We start from the raw sequence: 7,212 nt of genomic DNA, 5'->3' as shown, positions 1-7,212 counted from the left end.
GCCAGGCAGAGGCGGTTAGGGGCGATCAGGCAGGCAGAGGCGGTTAGGGGCGATCAGGCAGGCAGAGTGGTTAGGGGCGATCAGGCAGGCAGGCAGAGACAGGGGTGATCAGGCAGACAGGCAAGTCAGACATCCCCCGAGGTGTCCCAGATTGCAAGAGGGCGCAGCCAGGGCTGAGGGACCCCACCCCCAAATTTCAATATAAAAAAAAATAAATATATTGAAAGGAAAGTGAACCTGTCCCCGGAGAAATGGTCAAAGCTTGAAAGAAAGCACAAATCAGCAATTAGCTAAAAACTGTGATTTTAGTGGAAATTCTTTTATAGCGTGAGGCAAGATACGTGGTAAAGGTTTGGGGGTTCTTTGTTTTGTTTTCTCTTAATTTAGTCAACAAATATTTACTGGTGCTCAGTGGACATACAGCTGTCTGAGGGTACAATCAGCAACAAGACATAGTTTCTCTTTGTCAGCTGACATTTTTGAGAACTATGCTGCTGTCAAATTTCTCGTCCTCACCAACTCAGTACAAGTTATTTCACTCTATTTCTTCTGCAAATAAATGAGAAGCAGAGTCGTGTTGAATAGTTCAGCAATATGGCCTGCTAATGAGTTTGCTCATCATCAAAGACAAGGGTTAGTCCCATGAATAAATTTACAGTGTGGTCTGGAAATGGACACATAAAAATGCAGTGTGAGAATGGCATCACAGAAATATTTGGCACACCCAGAGACAAAGCACCAAATGACAACTTCTGTCCTCAGGGCCATTGGGACCGATTTGCCAGACTGAGAAGCTGGAGTGGACTGTGCAGAGGAGGAAGGGGTGGGGAATCCAGGCCAGGGAACATTTTCTCAGGGTGGTGCCACAGTGGGTCCAGGTGTGGCACTTGCAGAGATGTTTGCCTCTAGCAAGCAGGCATTGGCTAGTGGCACGCATTCTCTGCTTCCTGCCACAGGAGAAAGAAAACTGAATGTGTAAAGTTATGGACACTAGAGCAACTATTAGTACTTGTTTTAGCTCTAGAAAATATCAACCCTCATCTTCATGCGGTAGAAGAAAAATATCCTGTTTCAACTACAGTCCCATTTTCAAAGGAAAATGCAGCTGTATGTCCTCTCAGAGGAGGACCTGAGAAGTCCCGTTTTCATTTGCTGAGTGAGATGCCACAGTGCTATGAATACAATATTTTATTTTCTACAACAAAAGTATAATGAGAACTAGACTAGAATCATATTCCCAATCATTAGGTTCAAGAAAAGAAATACACTAGATAAGTGGTATATATTTTTAAGTCTGTGTTTTAGTGTTATACAATTTAATGGGCATTCCTCGAAAAATTCAAGATTTTCAGTTGAGCAGTGTCAGAAAGCCTTCCTTGGATCAAACATAACAGATCTAATTACCATGTATGCAATATCAGATCACACCAACTCAGGGTATAATATTTTCTAGGTTTTTAGCAAACTCTAAAATTCTATTAATGTGTCTGGGATCCTTAAGGGTAGCCCTATGTCTCAAGATCTTTTCCAGACCAATGGATAAATGAAGAATGGCCCCATAATCACTTTGAATAGAATTACTTTGCCTATGGTTTCCATATTGTCATATCACAATTTTATAGTATAGTTATGCTGTCAATATCTGTTTTTAGAGTAGATATTAATATCCCTTTCTTCAGAATTATCCATCAGCTACTTTGATTCAAGATGTTTTCTCATACAGATCTTTGTTTCACCTGAACTCAACTGAACCATGAGATATGGTTGTGTTTAAGGTGCTTTTGAAATTGGAAATAAAAATATTATTAAGGTTTTTATTGAAAATCTTAACTTCATATTTAAAACCATGCCTAATTTTACTCTTTTGAACAAATTAATGTTTATTTTTCCTCCCCTGTCCCATGATGATAATAAATTTTCTGATTATCTTGCAAATAAGTAGTGTACCTCAAAGACAACGGATGCATAACAGATGTTATCAGCTCATGGGCCAAATAAGTAGGAAGTTTTGTGATTGAAGTTTGTATCAAGCAGTCAGTGGGGAGGCAATAAATTTGCCAAAAGTGTAATAAAGGGACTATTTATAAGGTGAGGGCAAGATGATAGGAAACCATAAGAGTCAGAGCAGTATTCTGGAGATAGGAATGGTGGAGTTCAATTACCATTTCCAGGCTTACAGAGGGCCTGGGATGGAGGGGAGAGAGAGAAATTTTGTGGAGAGGCGCAGCTAGCTTACTGCTTTCCTTCCACTCTCTTTATAGGTTGGACCCAACTCAAAGTCTGAAGAAAGCGAGACTCACTGATGTGCAACCCATTGGTCAACCTCCAGAGCAGCGTAGAGATGGTATCTGGAAGGGAAAAGGAAGAGATCCCACACATCAATAGACCTACAATTTAGGGCTTGAAGTTTCACCTCCTATCCCTTGAATATGCCAGCAATGGATTTTGAACTCAAACTTTCCTCTTAGTGGTTGGAATCATTACCTGCTAGTGTCTTAGCAAGTTCGAGGATCACAATATAATATTGCTGGCTATATCCACTACACTGTGCATTAGATCTTTAGGGTTTATTTCCTACTCTTTGCAAGTGTATGCCCTTAAACGTCCGCCCTTCCTCCCCATCCCCCAACCACCATTTTATTTTCCCCTTTTATAAGTTTGGTGTTTTAGATTCCACAAATAAGTGACATCATGCAATACTTGTCTTTCTCTGTATGTCTTACCTAACACAGCATAATATGCTCAAGATTCATTAAGTGGGTCAATGTGACTATTTAACACAACTTTGAAAGACAAGAAAAGGAAAGTTTTCTCAACCCCCAAGGTTAAAAGGTTTTAATAGATAAAATGTACATAATTTCCTAAAGTTGCCTTTTAGTTTCTGGGTGCGTGTTTTTCTCTTTACTGTCATGAGCTGGATGCAACAAGAAACTTTGGAGTGGTTAGAGAGGCAGTAGAATGGAACAGTTCCATCCTATTGGAATTCTCATTTGATAACTACAGTATGTTCTATATAGTGAAACATCCCAGCTCAGATTCACTGAGGACAATGGCCAAGAAAATTCTTTGTTGAAGCATGGAGTAAGGGGCAGAAATAGATATTTACTTCATCTCCCATCCTAAATTATGTTCCAAATTTAATAAGGCATTATATGCTTGCATAGTTTACCTTCAAAATCTTAAATATTTCAAAATATTCTCATAACCTCACAAGTGAGAACATGTGCCATTTTAACCACAACTGCTCCATTGGAGATGGGAGGGGTTGAAACTCAAAAAATACCCAAACAAGCCCTAGCAGGTTTGGCTCAGTGGATAGAGCATAGACCTACAGACTGAAGGGTCTCGGGTTCAATTCCAGTTAAGGACACATGCCTGGGTTGTGGGCTTGATCCCCAGTGTGAGGCATGCAGGAGGAAGCCGATTGATGTTTCTATCTCTCTCACTCTCTCTACCTCTCCCTTCTTCTCTGAAATCAATAAAAATATATATTTTTTAAAAACACCCAACCAAGACAGCAGTATGGTGATTGACGCATGAAGGGAGGTGGGAGAGGGCAAAGGGGGAATAAATGGTGGCAGGAAGAGCCTTTATTTTGGGTGGTGAGGCCATGAAGCAGTATGCAGGTCTTGTATTATAGAATTATACACTTGAAACATGTACGGTTTTATTACTACTGTCACCCCAGTAAATTTAATAGCAAAGAATGAAAAAGTCTGCTTAATATAGTACTACCATCATAGTAAAAATAACCCTTGTGTTTTTACCTGAAGATGCCAAAGAATTTTGAAAACATCAATTCAGTAATCTTCACAAAAACCCTTCAATTTAGGTTAAGATAAACCTGCTCCTAAGTGGACCTCTTTTCCACATTGCACATTTCCCCTCAGAATAGAAAAGAGGCTGACATTTGCCCCCCAATTGCAAGTAATAACAGCCTGGACTTTTCAGTGCTTATGGGATAATAAGCCACAGAAAGATCTGAAGGAAAGATGCTTGTGATTTTCAGATGCAAGGAGATGCACTAGAGATATGGAGCAAAATACAAGTAAATAGTTTTCTAAAGCCACCATTTGTTTTGTTCCTTAAGAAAGCACTGAATTTTATGGTTTGTAAAGAGATGTTGAACACACACACACACACACACACACACACACACACAGGCCATGTCTTTAAATCCCAGTAGGTTCTCTCTCTGAACCACCAGTCTTGCTGGGAGGTGGACGCTTTCCATTGGTCGGTAAGCGTGTACTTTCAGAAAATCAGCCTTTTCTGACATCAGGGTGACTTGTTTTCTCACTTGTGTTTCCAGAGCAGATTTCTCAGTAAAGTCTACAATTGATCCAACATGAGAGGGTTATCCCTAACCCACTTACCCTTACTAACCCAACAAAACCATATAAAACAGAAGACGTTCCCACTTAGTTACAAAGCACCACCTGAGGTGGGTGGGGGGACAAGTCTACCTCATCTCCCACCCAAAGTGGTGCTTGAGGCTCCACGATCTTGTTTCCCCATATCATTACCATTATGACATATTATTATGTCTTAGAGCTTTTGCATCGACAGTTTACTTTTGTCCCAGATAGTCCAACAGGTTGTTCCCTTACTTCACTTAAGTCTGTACTCAATGTCTTCTCTTCCTTAGAGAAGCCAATTCAAATTACTTCCTCTAGAATAGCGCCTCTCTAGTATGCTGACCACAATACTCTGCTTCTCTTTCCCGGCACTCATTATTCTTTGACTCTTTTTGTTGTTTGCTTATTGTCTGGATCTCCACATTAGAATTCAAATTTCCTGAGCATAGATACGGTATTCTATTTTGTTCTGTTTTTGTCTCCTGTGCTCTTCCTAAAGCAGAGGGGACAAAATATAGTAAAGATGTATTCAATGTCTGAATGTGTCGGCCGCACCTGTAACCGCCACTGCTGCGCTGTCTGGATCCATTCAGTTGCTAAAACAAAAACACCATTGACTGGGAGCTTAACCAACAAACATGTATTTCCCACAGTTCAGGAGACTGGGAAGTCCAAGATCAAGGATCGTGCGTGCAGATCTGGTGTCTGATGGGCTTGCTTCCTGAGTTGCAGAAGGCCACTAATCACATTCATGAGGACTCCACCCTCATTACTAATTACCTCCCAAAGGCCTTATCTCCTAATCCCGTCAAATAAAGACAGAATATGCAAATTGACCATCACACTGTCACAAAGATGGTGGCACCCAGTCCCCTTAGCCCCACCAGAGTCCCAAAGTCCTTTCAGCCCAGCCAAGGGGGCAGCAAGCACACAGTGCAGCCAGACTACCCTCAGTCCCCCAATTGCCCAGGGCTGCCCAAGGCTCAGGTAACCAGAGCCAGCAGTGGCAGCAGCAGCAGAGGTGTGATGGAGGTGTCGCCTTTCCCCCCCAGCCAAGGGGGCAGCAAGCACACAGTGCAGCCAGACTGCCCTCAGCCCCCAAACCGCCCAGGGCCGCCCAAGGCTCAGGTAACCAGAGCCAGCAGTGGCAGCAGCAGCAGAGGTGTGATGGAGGTGTCGCCTTTCCCCGATCACCAGGTCTTCTTCTGCTCCTGAGGAAGGGCTGAGGGACACCCCCTGGATGGGCTCCTGGATGGGCTGAGGGACACCCCCTCCAATGCATGAATTTTCATACATCGGGCCTCTAGTACCATCATGTTAGGAGTTATCATTTCAACATATGAATTTTGGAAAAAAATGAAGATTCAGTCCATAATCTGCATCCACTATACTCTTGTCCAAGGAATACCTTTCACAGGGAGTACTTCCACTTAGTGTTGCCCTTCCCACTTAAACCTCCACAGCACAACCAACAAAGGGCTGTTATTTGTAAGGGGATCTGCTGAAGTTCCTACAATAGGAGAAAGTAACACAAAGGATAACTTACAAAGATGGCACAGTCCTATACCACCATCCCCTTTCCTAAGACTACCTCAAGGACCTCCCTGGGATACTTGGCTCTCAATATCCAGGGAACAATAACTTCAAACATTAGCTAGACAGACAAGACACACAGACCAAGAACAAGCAATAATAAAAATTCGTATGACCATTTAAATCTAGATTTTGAAAACAAATAGTTCTGGAAAGAAAGCAAAGTCTGTGGATATTGCTTTGAACAATAGAATTCAGAGCAGTTTAGTTCTTTGGAAGCATCACTTCAAACCTCTCTATTCCAGATCAGAATTTTCTCTAAATGTAACTATAAAATGATTTTCCAGGAAAATATACCTCAAAGATGGATTCTTCCTTGTGATGGCTAATTATGTGTGAACTTGGTTGGGCCACAGTGCCAAGATATTTGGACAAACATTATTTTGAATGTTTCTCTGAGGGTGTTTTTGGATGAGATTTACACTTAAATCTGTGGACTCTGAGTAAAGTAGACTGTAATGTGGGTAGGCCTAGTCCAATCAGTTGAAGATCCAAATAGCACAAAAGACTGACTGCTCTGAACAAGAAAGAATTCTCCAGAAGACTGCCTTTGGAGTCACACTTTGACTCTTTCCTGAGCCTCCAACCTTCCAGTCACACCCATCAGATTTTGGATTTGCCAAGCTTCCACAATCACATGAGCAGCCAGTTACTTTAAATAGATCTCTTTCTGTATATATACAAATCCAATTGGCTCTGTTTCTCTGGAGAACCCTGACTAATACACTTCTCTTAGCAAAGTCATTTCTTATAATTTTTATTGAACCATTTTTCTAGTCTCTCTTATGTCAGGTTAAAAATAATTTCTGAGCCCAGACCAAACCGAGGTCACTTTGTTACATTACTATAACAGCTATTTTATCTAAATGCTAGAGGCCTGGTTCATGAAAATTGTGCACTGGAGGGTGGGATCAGCCAGGCCTGTGCCTTCTCGCAGTCCAGGAGCCCTCGGGGGATGCGGGGCCTAAGCTGTCAGTCAGACCACTTTAGTGCTGCCATGGAGGTGGGAGAGATGCCCGCCAATGCCTCTGTGCTCACCAGCAGTGAGCCCAGCTTCTGGCTGAGTGCACTGACCACCAGGGGCAGCTCCTGCATTGAGCATCTGCCCCCTGGTGGTCAGTGCACATCATAGTGACTAGTCATTCCACCATTATCACCAGCAGTGAGCCCAGCTTCTGGCTGAGTGCACTGACCACCAGGGGCAGCTCCTGCATTGAGCATCTGCCCCCTGGTGGTCAGTGCACATCATAGTGACTAGTCA

This window comes from Myotis davidii, unplaced genomic scaffold, assembly GCF_000327345.1.
Source record: "Myotis davidii unplaced genomic scaffold, ASM32734v1 scaffold1040, whole genome shotgun sequence".
Lineage (NCBI taxonomy): Eukaryota > Metazoa > Chordata > Mammalia > Chiroptera > Vespertilionidae > Myotis > Myotis davidii.
This window is presented reverse-complemented; position numbering follows the sequence as displayed.